Source organism: Electrophorus electricus, chromosome 13 (genome assembly GCF_041902795.1).
Source record: "Electrophorus electricus isolate QZ-2024a chromosome 13, ASM4190279v1, whole genome shotgun sequence".
In the NCBI taxonomy this organism is placed as follows: domain Eukaryota; kingdom Metazoa; phylum Chordata; class Actinopteri; order Gymnotiformes; family Gymnotidae; genus Electrophorus; species Electrophorus electricus.
This window is the reverse complement of record NC_137509.1, coordinates 22,404,513-22,420,365: the sequence shown is the minus strand read 5'-3', so window position 1 is coordinate 22,420,365 and position 15,853 is coordinate 22,404,513. Positions and strand designations below refer to the sequence as shown.

Sequence of the window (15,853 nt, the reverse complement as noted above, 5' to 3'; positions counted from 1 at the left end):
CATGTCAGTTGGAGAGTAAATTAAAGTGATGCAATAAAAACTTACAGCATCTGCTATTCCCAGGTGCTAGCAGATAGTTTGATTTAATTATTCACTGCACTTCAAATTTGAACATGAAGCTTGAACATAAATTAAAGGGATGCAATAAAATCTTACAGCACCTGCTATTCCCTGGTACTAAAAGATTTCTATTTAATCTGTACACTTCACATACAAGCATGTCAGTTGCAGATTAAATTAAAGTGATGCAACAAAAACTTACAGCATCTGCTATTCCCAGGTGCTAACAGATAGTTTTTTTTAATTAATCACTGCACTTCACATCCTAGCATGTCATCTTAAAAGTAAATTAAAGTGATGCAAGAGAAGCTTACAGCATCTCGTAGTCCAAGCTGCTAACAGATAGTTTTTTGATGAATCACTGCACTTCACATTCAGGCATGTGAGTTGGAGAGTAAATGAAAGTGATGCAAAAAAAACTTACAGCATCTGCTATTCCCAGGTGCTAACAGATAGTTTTTTTTATTAATCACTGCACTTCACATTTGAGCATGTCAGCTTGAAAGTAAATTAAAGTGATGCAAGAAAAGCTTACAGCACCTGGTATTCCTAGGTAGGGTCCCACCTCAGTACTATCCAGGCCCAAAGTTGTTCAGCTTCCAAGGTCAGATGAGATTGGGGGTTCTCAAGCTGGTGTGGCCATAAGCCTTAAACACTTACTCAAATTGCCTAATCATAGCAAATATGATCAAAGACCAATCTGACAATTTTTTTTTATTAATCCCTGCACTTGACATTGTAGAATGTTATCTTGAAAGTAAATTAAATGATGCAATAAAAGCTTACAACATCTGGTATACGGAGGCACTAACAGACAGTTTTTTTTTAATCACTGCACTTCACATTCAAGCATGTCAGTTGGAGAGTAAATTAAAGTGATGCAATAAAAACTTACAGCATCTGCTATTCCCAGGTGCTAGCAGATAGTTTGATTTAATTATTCACTGCACTTCAAATTTGAACATGATAGCTTGAACATAAATTAAAGGGATGCAATAAAATCTTACAGCACCTGCTATTCCCTGGTACTAAAAGATTTCTATTTAATCTGTACACTTCACATACAAGCATGTCAGTTGCAGATTAAATTAAAGTGATGCAACAAAAATTTACAGCATCTGCTATTCCCAGGTGCTAGCAGATAGTTTGATTTAATTATTCACTGCACTTCAAATTTGAACATGATAGCTTGAACATAAATTAAAGGGATGTAATAAAATCTTACAGCACCTGCTATTCCCAGGTACTAAAAGATTTCTATGTAATCTGTACACTTCACATACAAGCATGTCAGTTGCAGATTAAATTAAAGTGATGCAACAAAAACTTACAGCATCTGCTATTCCCAGGTGCTAACAGACAGTTTTTTTTAATTAATCACTGCACTTCACATCCTAGCATGTCATCTTAAAAGTAAATTAAAGTGATGCAAGAGAAGCTTACAGCATCTCGTAGTCCAAGCTGCTAACAGATAGTTTTTGATGAATCACTGCACTTCACATTCAGGCATGTGAGTTGGAGAGTAAATGAAAGTGATGCAAAAAAAACTTACAGCATCTGCTATTCCCATGTGCTAACAGATAGTTTTTTTTCTTAATCACTGCACTTCACATTTGAGCATGTCAGCTTGAAAGTAAATTAAAGTGATGCAAGAAAAGCTTACAGCACCTGGTATTCCTAGGTAGGGTCCCACCTCAGTACTATCCAGGCCCAAAGTTGTTCAGCTTCCAAGGTCAGATGAGATTGGACGTTCTCAAGCTGGTGTGGCCGTAAGCCTTAAACACTTACTCTAATTGCCTAATCATAGCAAATATGATCAAAGACCAATCTGACAATTTTTTTAATTAATCCCTGCACTTGACATTCTAGAATGTTATCTTGAAAGTAAATTAAATGATGCAATAAAAGCTTACAACATCTGGTATTCGGAGGCACTAACAGACAGTTTTTTTTTAATCACTGCACTTCACATTCAAGCATGTCAGTTGGAGAGTAAATTAAAGTGATGCAATAAAAACTTACAGCATCTGCTATTCCCAGGTGCTAGCAGATAGTTTGATTTAATTATTCACTGCACTTCAAATTTGAACATGATAGCTTGAACATAAATTAAAGGGATGCAATAAAATCTTACAGCACCTGCTATTCCCTGGTACTAAAAGATTTCTATTTAATCTGTACACTTCACATACAAGCATGTCAGTTGCAGATTAAATTAAAGTGATGCAACAAAAACTTACAGCATCTGCTATTCCCAGGTGCTAACAGATAGTTTTTTTTAATTAATCACTGCACTTCACATCCTAGCATGTCATCTTAAAAGTAAATTAAAGTGATGCAAGAGAAGCTTACAGCATCTCGTAGTCCAAGCTGCTAACAGATAGTTTTTTGATGAATCACTGCACTTCACATTCAGGCATGTGAGTTGGAGAGTAAATGAAAGTGATGCAAAAAAAACTTACAGCATCTGCTATTCCCAGGTGCTAACAGATAGTTTTTTTTATTAATCACTGCACTTCACATTTGAGCATGTCAGCTTGAAAGTAAATTAAAGTGATGCAAGAAAAGCTTACAGCACCTGGTATTCCTAGGTAGGGTCCCACCTCAGTACTATCCAGGCCCAAAGTTGTTCAGCTTCCAAGGTCAGATGAGATTGGGGGTTCTCAAGCTGGTGTGGCCATAAGCCTTAAACACTTACTCAAATTGCCTAATCATAGCAAATATGATCAAAGACCAATCTGACAATTTTTTTTTATTAATCCCTGCACTTGACATTGTAGAATGTTATCTTGAAAGTAAATTAAATGATGCAATAAAAGCTTACAACATCTGGTATACGGAGGCACTAACAGACAGTTTTTTTTTAATCACTGCACTTCACATTCAAGCATGTCAGTTGGAGAGTAAATTAAAGTGATGCAATAAAAACTTACAGCATCTGCTATTCCCAGGTGCTAGCAGATAGTTTGATTTAATTATTCACTGCACTTCAAATTTGAACATGATAGCTTGAACATAAATTAAAGGGATGTAATAAAATCTTACAGCACCTGCTATTCCCAGGTACTAAAAGATTTCTATGTAATCTGTACACTTCACATACAAGCATGTCAGTTGCAGATTAAATTAAAGTGATGCAACAAAAACTTACAGCATCTGCTATTCCCAGGTGCTAACAGATAGTTTTTTTTAATTAATCACTGCACTTCACATCCTAGCATGTCATCTTAAAAGTAAATTAAAGTGATGCAAGAGAAGCTTACAGCATCTCGTAGTCCAAGCTGCTAACAGATAGTTTTTTGATGAATCACTGCACTTCACATTCAGGCATGTGAGTTGGAGAGTAAATGAAAGTGATGCAAAAAAAACTTACAGCATCTGCTATTCCCATGTGCTAACAGAGAGTTTTTTTTATTAATCACTGCACTTCACATTTGAGCATGTCAGCTTGAAAGTAAATTAAAGTGATGCAAGAAAAGGTTACAGCACCTGGTATTCCTAGGTAGGGTCCCACCTCAGTACTATCCAGGCCCAACGTTGTTCAGTTTCCAAGGTCAGATGAGATTGGACGTTCTCAAGCTGGTGTGGCCGTAAGCCTTAAACACTTACTCTAATTGCCTAATCATAGCAAATATGATCAAAGACCAATCTGACAATTTTTTTTATTAATCCCTGCACTTGACATTCTAGAATGTTATCTTGAAAGTAAATTAAATGATGCAATAAAAGCTTACAACATCTGGTATTCGGAGGCACTAACAGACAGTTTTTTTTTAATCACTGCACTTCACATTCAAGCATGTCAGTTGGAGAGTAAATTAAAGTGATGCAATAAAAACTTACAGCATCTGCTATTCCCAGGTGCTAGCAGATAGTTTGATTTAATTATTCACTGCACTTCAAATTTGAACATGAAGCTTGAACATAAATTAAAGGGATGCAATAAAATCTTACAGCACCTGCTATTCCCTGGTACTAAAAGATTTCTATTTAATCTGTACACTTCACATACAAGCATGTCAGTTGCAGATTAAATTAAAGTGATGCAACAAAAACTTACAGCATCTGCTATTCCCAGGTGCTAACAGATAGTTTTTTTTAATTAATCACTGCACTTCACATCCTAGCATGTCATCTTAAAAGTAAATTAAAGTGATGCAAGAGAAGCTTACAGCATCTCGTAGTCCAAGCTGCTAACAGATAGTTTTTTGATGAATCACTGCACTTCACATTCAGGCATGTGAGTTGGAGAGTAAATGAAAGTGATGCAAAAAAAACTTACAGCATCTGCTATTCCCATGTGCTAACAGAGAGTTTTTTTTATTAATCACTGCACTTCACATTTGAGCATGTCAGCTTGAAAGTAAATTAAAGTGATGCAAGAAAAGGTTACAGCACCTGGTATTCCTAGGTAGGGTCCCACCTCAGTACTATCCAGGCCCAAAGTTGTTCAGCTTCCAAGGTCAGATGAGATTGGACGTTCTCAAGCTGGTGTGGCCGTAAGCCTTAAACACTTACTCTAATTGCCTAATCATAGCAAATATGATCAAAGACCAATCTGACAATTTTTTTTATTAATTCCTGCACTTGACATTCTAGAATGTTATCTTGAAAGTAAATTAAATGAAGCAATAAAAGCTTACAACATCTGGTATTCGGAGGCACTAACAGACAGTTTTTTTTTAATCACTGCACTTCACATTCAAGCATGTCAGTTGGAGAGTAAATTAAAGTGATGCAATAAAAGCTTACAGCATCTGCTATTCCCAGGTGCTAGCAGATAGTTTGATTTAATTATTCACTGCACTTCAAATTTGAACATGATAGCTTGAACATAAATTAAAGGGATGCAATAAAATCTTACAGCACCTGCTATTCCCTGGTACTAAAAGATTTCTATTTAATCTGTACACTTCAAATACAAGCATGTCAGTTGCAGATTAAATTAAAGTGATGCAACAAAAACTTACAGCATCTGCAATTCCCAGGTGCTAACAGATAGTTTTTTTTAATTAATCACTGCACTTCACATCCTAGCATGTCATCTTAAAAGTAAATTAAAGTGATGCAAGAGAAGCTTACAGCATCTCGTAGTCCAAGCTGCTAACAGATAGTTTTTTGATTAATCACTGCACTTCACATTCAGGCATGTGAGTTGGAGAGTAAATGAAAGTGATGCAAAAAAAACTTACAACATCTGCTATTCCCATGTGCTAACAGAGAGTTTTTTTTATTAATCACTGCACTTCACATTTGAGCATGTCAGCTTGAAAGTAAATTAAAGTGATGCAAGAAAAGGTTACAGCACCTGGTATTCCTAGGTTGGGTCCCACCTCAGTACTATCCAGGCCCAAAGTTGTTCAGCTTCCAAGGTCAGATGAGATTGGACGTTCTCAAGCTGGTGTGGCCGTAAGCCTTAAACACTTACTCTAATTGCCTAATCATAGCAAATATGATCAAAGACCAATCTGACAATTTTTTTTATTAATCCCTGCACTTGACATTCTAGAATGTTATCTTGAAAGTAAATTAAATGATGCAATAAAAGCTTACAACATCTGGTATTCGGAGGCACTAACAGACAGTTTTTTTTTAATCACTGCACTTCACATTCAAGCATGTCAGTTGGAGAGTAAATTAAAGTGATGCAATAAAAACTTACAGCATCTGCTATTCCCAGGTGCTAGCAGATAGTTTGATTTAATTATTCACTGCACTTCAAATTTGAACATGAAGCTTGAACATAAATTAAAGGGATGCAATAAAATCTTACAGCACCTGCTATTCCCTGGTACTAAAAGATTTCTATTTAATCTGTACACTTCACATACAAGCATGTCAGTTGCAGATTAAATTAAAGTGATGCAACAAAAACTTACAGCATCTGCTATTCCCAGGTGCTAACAGATAGTTTTTTTTAATTAATCACTGCACTTCACATCCTAGCATGTCATCTTAAAAGTAAATTAAAGTGATGCAAGAGAAGCTTACAGCATCTCGTAGTCCAAGCTGCTAACAGATAGTTTTTTGATGAATCACTGCACTTCACATTCAGGCATGTGAGTTGGAGAGTAAATGAAAGTGATGCAAAAAAAACTTACAGCATCTGCTATTCCCATGTGCTAACAGAGAGTTTTTTTTATTAATCACTGCACTTCACATTTGAGCATGTCAGCTTGAAAGTAAATTAAAGTGATGCAAGAAAAGGTTACAGCACCTGGTATTCCTAGGTAGGGTCCCACCTCAGTACTATCCAGGCCCAAAGTTGTTCAGCTTCCAAGGTCAGATGAGATTGGACGTTCTCAAGCTGGTGTGGCCGTAAGCCTTAAACACTTACTCTAATTGCCTAATCATAGCAAATATGATCAAAGACCAATCTGACAATTTTTTTTATTAATTCCTGCACTTGACATTCTAGAATGTTATCTTGAAAGTAAATTAAATGAAGCAATAAAAGCTTACAACATCTGGTATTCGGAGGCACTAACAGACAGTTTTTTTTTAATCACTGCACTTCACATTCAAGCATGTCAGTTGGAGAGTAAATTAAAGTGATGCAATAAAAACTTACAGCATCTGCTATTCCCAGGTGCTAGCAGATAGTTTGATTTAATTATTCACTGCACTTCAAATTTGAACATGAAGCTTGAACATAAATTAAAGGGATGCAATAAAATCTTACAGCACCTGCTATTCCCTGGTACTAAAAGATTTCTATTTAATCTGTACACTTCACATACAAGCATGTCAGTTGCAGATTAAATTAAAGTGATGCAACAAAAACTTACAGCATCTGCTATTCCCAGGTGCTAACAGATAGTTTTTTTTAATTAATCACTGCACTTCACATCCTAGCATGTCATCTTAAAAGTAAATTAAAGTGATGCAAGAGAAGCTTACAGCATCTCGTAGTCCAAGCTGCTAACAGATAGTTTTTTGATGAATCACTGCACTTCACATTCAGGCATGTGAGTTGGAGAGTAAATGAAAGTGATGCAAAAAAAACTTACAGCATCTGCTATTCCCATGTGCTAACAGATAGTTTTTTTTATTAATCACTGCACTTCACATTTGAGCATGTCAGCTTGAAAGTAAATTAAAGTGATGCAAGAAAAGGTTACAGCACCTGGTATTCCTAGGTAGGGTCCCACCTCAGTACTATCCAGGCCCAAAGTTGTTCAGCTTCCAAGGTCAGATGAGATTGGACGTTCTCAAGCTGGTGTGGCCGTAAGCCTTAAACACTTACTCTAATTGCCTAATCATAGCAAATATGATCAAAGACCAATCTGACAATTTTTTTTATTAATTCCTGCACTTGACATTCTAGAATGTTATCTTGAAAGTAAATTAAATGATGCAATAAAAGCTTACAACATCTGGTATTCGGAGGCACTAACAGACAGTTTTTTTTTTAATCACTGCACTTCACATTCAAGCATGTCAGTTGGAGAGTAAATTAAAGTGATGCAATAAAAGCTTACAGCATCTGCTATTCCCAGGTGCTAGCAGATAGTTTGATTTAATTATTCACTGCACTTCAAATTTGAACATGATAGCTTGAACATAAATTAAAGGGATGCAATAAAATCTTACAGCACCTGCTATTCCCTGGTACTAAAAGATTTCTATTTAATCTGTACACTTCAAATACAAGCATGTCAGTTGCAGATTAAATTAAAGTGATGCAACAAAAACTTACAGCATCTGCAATTCCCAGGTGCTAACAGATAGTTTTTTTTAATTAATCACTGCACTTCACATCCTAGCATGTCATCTTAAAAGTAAATTAAAGTGATGCAAGAGAAGCTTACAGCATCTCGTAGTCCAAGCTGCTAACAGATAGTTTTTTGATTAATCACTGCACTTCACATTCAGGCATGTGAGTTGGAGAGTAAATGAAAGTGATGCAAAAAAAACTTACAACATCTGCTATTCCCATGTGCTAACAGAGAGTTTTTTTTATTAATCACTGCACTTCACATTTGAGCATGTCAGCTTGAAAGTAAATTAAAGTGATGCAAGAAAAGGTTACAGCACCTGGTATTCCTAGGTAGGGTCCCACCTCAGTACTATCCAGGCCCAAAGTTGTTCAGCTTCCAAGGTCAGATGAGATTGGACGTTCTCAAGCTGGTGTGGCCGTAAGCCTTAAACACTTACTCTAATTGCCTAATCATAGCAAATATGATCAAAGACCAATCTGACAATTTTTTTTATTAATCCCTGCACTTGACATTCTAGAATGTTATCTTGAAAGTAAATTAAATGATGCAATAAAAGCTTACAACATCTGGTATTCGGAGGCACTAACAGACAGTTTTTTTTTAATCACTGCACTTCACATTCAAGCATGTCAGTTGGAGAGTAAATTAAAGTGATGCAATAAAAACTTACAGCATCTGCTATTCCCAGGTGCTAGCAGATAGTTTGATTTAATTATTCACTGCACTTCAAATTTGAACATGATAGCTTGAACATAAATTAAAGGGATGCAATAAAATCTTACAGCACCTGCTATTCCCTGGTACTAAAAGATTTCTATTTAATCTGTACACTTCACATACAAGCATGTCAGTTGCAGATTAAATTAAAGTGATGCAACAAAAATTTACAGCATCTGCTATTCCCAGGTGCTAGCAGATAGTTTGATTTAATTATTCACTGCACTTCAAATTTGAACATGATAGCTTGAACATAAATTAAAGGGATGTAATAAAATCTTACAGCACCTGCTATTCCCAGGTACTAAAAGATTTCTATGTAATCTGTACACTTCACATACAAGCATGTCAGTTGCAGATTAAATTAAAGTGATGCAACAAAAACTTACAGCATCTGCTATTCCCAGGTGCTAACAGATAGTTTTTTTTAATTAATCACTGCACTTCACATCCTAGCATGTCATCTTAAAAGTAAATCAAAGTGATGCAAGAGAAGCTTACAGCATCTCGTAGTCCAAGCTGCTAACAGATAGTTTTTTGATGAATCACTGCACTTCACATTCAGGCATGTGAGTTGGAGAGTAAATGAAAGTGATGCAAAAAAAACTTAGAGCATCTGCTATTCCCATGTGCTAACAGAGAGTTTTTTTTATTAATCACTGCACTTCACATTTGAGCATGTCAGCTTGAAAGTAAATTAAAGTGATGCAAGAAAAGCTTACAGCACCTGGTATTCCTAGGTAGGGTCCCACCTCAGTACTATCCAGGCCCAAAGTTGTTCAGCTTCCAAGGTCAGATGAGATTGGACGTTCTCAAGCTGGTGTGGCCGTAAGCCTTAAACACTTACTCTAATTGCCTAATCATAGCAAATATGATCAAAGACCAATCTGACAATTTTTTTTATTAATCCCTGCACTTGACATTCTAGAATGTTATCTTGAAAGTAAATTAAATGATGCAATAAAAGCTTACAACATCTGGTATTCGGAGGCACTAACAGACAGTTTTTTTTAATCACTGCACTTCACATTCAAGCATGTCAGTTGGAGAGTAAATTAAAGTGATGCAATAAAAACTTACAGCATCTGCTATTCCCAGGTGCTAGCAGATAGTTTGATTTAATTATTCACTGCACTTCAAATTTGAACATGATAGCTTGAACATAAATTAAAGGGATGCAATAAAATCTTACAGCACCTGCTATTCCCTGGTACTAAAAGATTTCTATTTAATCTGTAGACTTCACATACAAGCATGTCAGTTGCAGATTAAATTAAAGTGATGCAACAAAAACTTACAGCATCTGCTATTCCCAGGTGCTAACAGATAGTTTTTTTTAATTAATCACTGCACTTCACATCCTAGCATGTCATCTTAAAAGTAAATTAAAGTGATGCAAGAGAAGCTTACAGCATCTCGTAGTCCAAGCTGCTAACAGATAGTTTTTTGATTAATCACTGCACTTCACATTCAGGCATGTGAGTTGGAGAGTAAATGAAAGTGATGCAAAAAAAACTTACAGCATCTGCTATTCCCAGGTGCTAACAGATAGTTTTTTTTATTAATCACTGCACTTCACAATTGAGCATGTCAGCTTGAAAGTAAATTAAAGTGATGCAAGAAAAGCTTACAGCACCTGGTATTCCTAGGTAGGGTCCCACCTCAATACTATCCAGGCCCAAACTTGCTTAGCTTCCAAGGTCAGATGAGATTGGGCATTCTCAAGCTGGTGTGGCCGTAAGCCTTAAACACTTACTCTAATTGCCTAATCATAGCAAATATGATCAAAGACCAATCTGACAATTTTTTTTATTAATCCCTGCACTTGACATTCTAGAATGTTATCTTGAAAGTAAATTAAATGATGCAATAAAAGCTTACAACATCTGGTATTCGGAGGCACTAACAGACAGTTTTTTTTTAATCACTGCACTTCACATTCAAGCATGTCAGTTGGAGAGTAAATTAAAGTGATGCAATAAAAACTTACAGCATCTGCTATTCCCAGGTGCTAGCAGATAGTTTGATTTAATTATTCACTGCACTTCAAATTTGAACATGATAGCTTGAACATAAATTAAAGGGATGCAATAAAATCTTACAGCACCTGCTATTCCCTGGTACTAAAAGATTTCTATTTAATCTGTACACTTCACATACAAGCATGTCAGTTGCAGATTAAATTAAAGTGATGCAACAAAAATTTACAGCATCTGCTATTCCCAGGTGCTAGCAGATAGTTTGATTTAATTATTCACTGCACTTCAAATTTGAACATGATAGCTTGAACATAAATTAAAGGGATGTAATAAAATCTTACAGCACCAGCTATTCCCAGGTACTAAAAGATTTCTATGTAATCTGTACACTTCACATACAAGCATGTCAGTTGCAGATTAAATTAAAGTGATGCAACAAAAACTTACAGCATCTGCTATTCCCAGGTGCTAACAGATAGTTTTTTTTAATTAATCACTGCACTTCACATCCTAGCATGTCATCTTAAAAGTAAATTAAAGTGATGCAAGAGAAGCTTACAGCATCTCGTAGTCCAAGCTGCTAACAGATAGTTTTTTGATGAATCACTGCACTTCACATTCAGGCATGTGAGTTGGAGAGTAAATGAAAGTGATGCAAAAAAAACTTAGAGCATCTGCTATTCCCATGTGCTAACAGAGAGTTTTTTTTATTAATCACTGCACTTCACATTTGAGCATGTCAGCTTGAAAGTAAATTAAAGTGATGCAAGAAAAGCTTACAGCACCTGGTATTCCTAGGTAGGGTCCCACCTCAGTACTATCCAGGCCCAAAGTTGTTCAGCTTCCAAGGTCAGATGAGATTGGACGTTCTCAAGCTGGTGTGGCCGTAAGCCTTAAACACTTACTCTAATTGCCTAATCATAGCAAATATGATCAAAGACCAATCTGACAATTTTTTTTATTAATCCCTGCACTTGACATTCTAGAATGTTATCTTGAAAGTAAATTAAATGATGCAATAAAAGCTTACAACATCTGGTATTCGGAGGCACTAACAGACAGTTTTTTTTAATCACTGCACTTCACATTCAAGCATGTCAGTTGGAGAGTAAATTAAAGTGATGCAATAAAAACTTACAGCATCTGCTATTCCCAGGTGCTAGCAGATAGTTTGATTTAATTATTCACTGCACTTCAAATTTGAACATGATAGCTTGAACATAAATTAAAGGGATGCAATAAAATCTTACAGCACCTGCTATTCCCTGGTACTAAAAGATTTCTATTTAATCTGTACACTTCACATACAAGCATGTCAGTTGCAGATTAAATTAAAGTGATGCAACAAAAACTTACAGCATCTGCTATTCCCAGGTGCTAGCAGATAGTTTGATTTAATTATTCACTGCACTTCAAATTTGAACATGATAGCTTGAACATAAATTAAAGGGATGTAATAAAATCTTACAGCACCTGCTATTCCCTGGTACTAAAAGATTTCTATGTAATCTGTACACTTCACATACAAGCATGTCAGTTGCAGATTAAATTAAAGTGATGCAACAAAAACTTACAGCATCTGCTATTCCCAGGTGCTAACAGATAGTTTTTTTTAATTAATCACTGCACTTCACATCCTAGCATGTCATCTTAAAAGTAAATTAAAGTGATGCAAGAGAAGCTTACAGCATCTCGTAGTCCAAGCTGCTAACAGATAGTTTTTTGATGAATCACTGCACTTCACATTCGGGCATGTGAGTTGGAGAGTAAATGAAAGTGATGCAAAAAAAACTTACAGCATCTGCTATTCCCATGTGCTAACAGATAGTTTTTTTTATTAATCACTGCACTTCACATTTGAGCATGTCAGCTTGAAAGTAAATTAAAGTGATGCAAGAAAAGCTTACAGCACCTGGTATTCCTAGGTAGGGTCCCACCTCAGTACTATCCAGGCCCAAAGTTGTTCAGCTTCCAATGTCAGATGAGATTGGACGTTCTCAAGCTGGTGTGGCCGTAAGCCTTAAACACTTACTCTAATTGCCTAATCATAGCAAATATGATCAAAGACCAATCTGACAATTTTTTTTATTAATCCCTGCACTTGACATTCTAGAATGTTATCTTGAAAGTAAATTAAATGATGCAATAAAAGCTTACAACATCTGGTATTCGGAGGCACTAACAGACAGTTTTTTTTTAATCACTGCACTTCACATTCAAGCATGTCAGTTGGAGAGTAAATTAAAGTGATGCAATAAAAACTTACAGCATCTGCTATTCCCAGGTGCTAGCAGATAGTTTGATTTAATTATTCACTGCACTTCAAATTTGAACATGATAGCTTGAACATAAATTAAAGGGATGCAATAAAATCTTACAGCACCTGCTATTCCCTGGTACTAAAAGATTTCTATTTAATCTGTACACTTCACATACAAGCATGTCAGTTGCAGATTAAATTAAAGTGATGCAACAAAAACTTACAGCATCTGCTATTCCCAGGTGCTAGCAGATAGTTTGATTTAATTATTCACTGCACTTCAAATTTGAACATGATAGCTTGAACATAAATTAAAGGGATGTAATAAAATCTTACAGCACCTGCTATTCCCTGGTACTAAAAGATTTCTATGTAATCTGTACACTTCACATACAAGCATGTCAGTTGCAGATTAAATTAAAGTGATGCAACAAAAACTTACAGCATCTGCTATTCCCAGGTGCTAACAGATAGTTTTTTTTAATTAATCACTGCACTTCACATCCTAGCATGTCATCTTAAAAGTAAATTAAAGTGATGCAAGAGAAGCTTACAGCATCTCGTAGTCCAAGCTGCTAACAGATAGTTTTTTGATGAATCACTGCACTTCACATTCAGGCATGTGAGTTGGAGAGTAAATGAAAGTGATGCAAAAAAAACTTACAGCATCTGCTATTCCCATGTGCTAACAGATAGTTTTTTTTATTAATCACTGCACTTCACATTTGAGCATGTCAGCTTGAAAGTAAATTAAAGTGATGCAAGAAAAGCTTACAGCACCTGGTATTCCTAGGTAGGGTCCCACCTCAGTACTATCCAGGCCCAAAGTTGTTCAGCTTCCAAGGTCAGATGAGATTGGACGTTCTCAAGCTGGTGTGGCCGTAAGCCTTAAACACTTACTCTAAATGCCTAATCATAGCAAATATGATCAAAGACCAATCTGACAATTTTTTTTATTAATCCCTGCACTTGACATTCTAGAATGTTATCTTGAAAGTAAATTAAATGATGCAATAAAAGCTTACAACATCTGGTATTCGGAGGCACTAACAGACAGTTTTTTTTTAATCACTGCACTTCACATTCAAGCATGTCAGTTGGAGAGTAAATTAAAGTGATGCAATAAAAACTTACAGCATCTGCTATTCCCAGGTGCTAGCAGATAGTTTGATTTAATTATTCACTGCACTTCAAATTTGAACATGAAGCTTGAACATAAATTAAAGGGATGCAATAAAATCTTACAGCACCTGCTATTCCCTGGTACTAAAAGATTTCTATTTAATCTGTACACTTCACATACAAGCATGTCAGTTGCAGATTAAATTAAAGTGATGCAACAAAAACTTACAGCATCTGCTATTCCCAGGTGCTAACAGATAGTTTTTTTTAATTAATCACTGCACTTCACATCCTAGCATGTCATCTTAAAAGTAAATTAAAGTGATGCAAGAGAAGCTTACAGCATCTCGTAGTCCAAGCTGCTAACAGATAGTTTTTTGATGAATCACTGCACTTCACATTCAGGCATGTGAGTTGGAGAGTAAATGAAAGTGATGCAAAAAAAACTTACAGCATCTGCTATTCCCATGTGCTAACAGAGAGTTTTTTTTATTAATCACTGCAATTCACATTTGAGCATGTCAGCTTGAAAGTAAATTAAAGTGATGCAAGAAAAGGTTACAGCACCTGGTATTCCTAGGTAGGGTCCCACCTCAGTACTATCCAGGCCCAAAGTTGTTCAGCTTCCAAGGTCAGATGAGATTGGACGTTCTCAAGCTGGTGTGGCCGTAAGCCTTAAACACTTACTCTAATTGCCTAATCATAGCAAATATGATCAAAGACCAATCTGACAATTTTTTTTATTAATTCCTGCACTTGACATTCTAGAATGTTATCTTGAAAGTAAATTAAATGATGCAATAAAAGCTTACAACATCTGGTATTCGGAGGCACTAACAGACAGTTTTATTTTAATCACTGCACTTCACATTCAAGCATGTCAGTTGGAGAGTAAATTAAAGTGATGCAATAAAAACTTACAGCATCTGCTATTCCCAGGTGCTAGCAGATAGTTTGATTTAATTATTCACTGCACTTCAAATTTGAACATGATAGCTTGAACATAAATTAAAGGGATGCAATAAAATCTTACAGCACCTGCTATTCCCTGGTACTAAAAGATTTCTATTTAATCTGTACACTTCACATACAAGCATGTCAGTTGCAGATTAAATTAAAGTGATGCAACAAAAACTTACAGCATCTGCTATTCCCAGGTGCTAACAGATAGTTTTTTTTAATTAATCACTGCACTTCACATCCTAGCATGTCATCTTAAAAGTAAATTAAAGTGATGCAAGAGAAGCTTACAGCATCTCGTAGTCCAAGCTGCTAACAGATAGTTTTTTGATGAATCACTGCACTTCACATTCAGGCATGTGAGTTGGAGAGTAAATGAAAGTGATGCAAAAAAAACTTACAGCATCTGCTATTCCCATGTGCTAACAGATAGTTTTTTTTATTAATCACTGCACTTCACATTTGAGCATGTCAGCTTGAAAGTAAATTAAAGTGATGCAAGAAAAGCTTACAGCACCTGGTATTCCTAGGTAGGGTCCCACCTCAGTACTATCCAGGCCCAAAGTTGTTCAGCTTCCAAGGTCAGATGAGATTGGACGTTCTCAAGCTGGTGTGGCCGTAAGCCTTAAACACTTACTCTAAATGCCTAATCATAGCAAATATGATCAAAGACCAATCTGACAATTTTTTTTATTAATCCCTGCACTTGACATTCTAGAATGTTATCTTGAAAGTAAATTAAATGATGCAATAAAAGCTTACAACATCTGGTATTCGGAGGCACTAACAGACAGTTTTTTTTTAATCACTGCACTTCACATTCAAGCATGTCAGTTGGAGAGTAAATTAAAGTGATGCAATAAAAACTTACAGCATCTGCTATTCCCAGGTGCTAGCAGATAGTTTGATTTAATTATTCACTGCACTTCAAATTTGAACATGAAGCTTGAACATAAATTAAAGGGATGCAATAAAATCTTACAGCACCTGCTATTCCCTGGTACTAAAAGATTTCTATTTAATCTGTACACTTC

At 35.8% G+C, this 15,853-nt stretch overlaps 15 pseudogenes; all 15 read right to left on the bottom strand.

The window, feature by feature from the left end:
- Positions 1-588: 588 nt before the first annotated feature.
- LOC145644235 (5S ribosomal RNA) lies at positions 589-707 on the bottom strand (annotated as a pseudogene).
- Positions 708-1,716: 1,009 nt separating this feature from the next.
- LOC145644402 (5S ribosomal RNA) lies at positions 1,717-1,835 on the bottom strand (annotated as a pseudogene).
- A 791-nt stretch (positions 1,836-2,626) lies between these two features.
- On the bottom strand, positions 2,627-2,745 carry LOC145644234 (5S ribosomal RNA; annotated as a pseudogene).
- Positions 2,746-4,446: 1,701 nt separating this feature from the next.
- LOC145645408 (5S ribosomal RNA) lies at positions 4,447-4,565 on the bottom strand (annotated as a pseudogene).
- Positions 4,566-5,356: 791 nt separating this feature from the next.
- LOC145646017 (5S ribosomal RNA) lies at positions 5,357-5,475 on the bottom strand (annotated as a pseudogene).
- A 790-nt stretch (positions 5,476-6,265) lies between these two features.
- On the bottom strand, positions 6,266-6,384 carry LOC145645407 (5S ribosomal RNA; annotated as a pseudogene).
- Positions 6,385-7,174: 790 nt separating this feature from the next.
- On the bottom strand, positions 7,175-7,293 carry LOC145645405 (5S ribosomal RNA; annotated as a pseudogene).
- A 792-nt stretch (positions 7,294-8,085) lies between these two features.
- Positions 8,086-8,204, bottom strand: LOC145645404 (5S ribosomal RNA; annotated as a pseudogene).
- Positions 8,205-9,213: 1,009 nt separating this feature from the next.
- LOC145644401 (5S ribosomal RNA) lies at positions 9,214-9,332 on the bottom strand (annotated as a pseudogene).
- A 790-nt stretch (positions 9,333-10,122) lies between these two features.
- Positions 10,123-10,241, bottom strand: LOC145649047 (5S ribosomal RNA; annotated as a pseudogene).
- Positions 10,242-11,250: 1,009 nt separating this feature from the next.
- LOC145644400 (5S ribosomal RNA) lies at positions 11,251-11,369 on the bottom strand (annotated as a pseudogene).
- A 1,008-nt stretch (positions 11,370-12,377) lies between these two features.
- LOC145645413 (5S ribosomal RNA) lies at positions 12,378-12,496 on the bottom strand (annotated as a pseudogene).
- Positions 12,497-13,505: 1,009 nt separating this feature from the next.
- LOC145644399 (5S ribosomal RNA) lies at positions 13,506-13,624 on the bottom strand (annotated as a pseudogene).
- Positions 13,625-14,414: 790 nt separating this feature from the next.
- LOC145645403 (5S ribosomal RNA) lies at positions 14,415-14,533 on the bottom strand (annotated as a pseudogene).
- A 791-nt stretch (positions 14,534-15,324) lies between these two features.
- LOC145644398 (5S ribosomal RNA) lies at positions 15,325-15,443 on the bottom strand (annotated as a pseudogene).
- Positions 15,444-15,853: the final 410 nt, after the last annotated feature.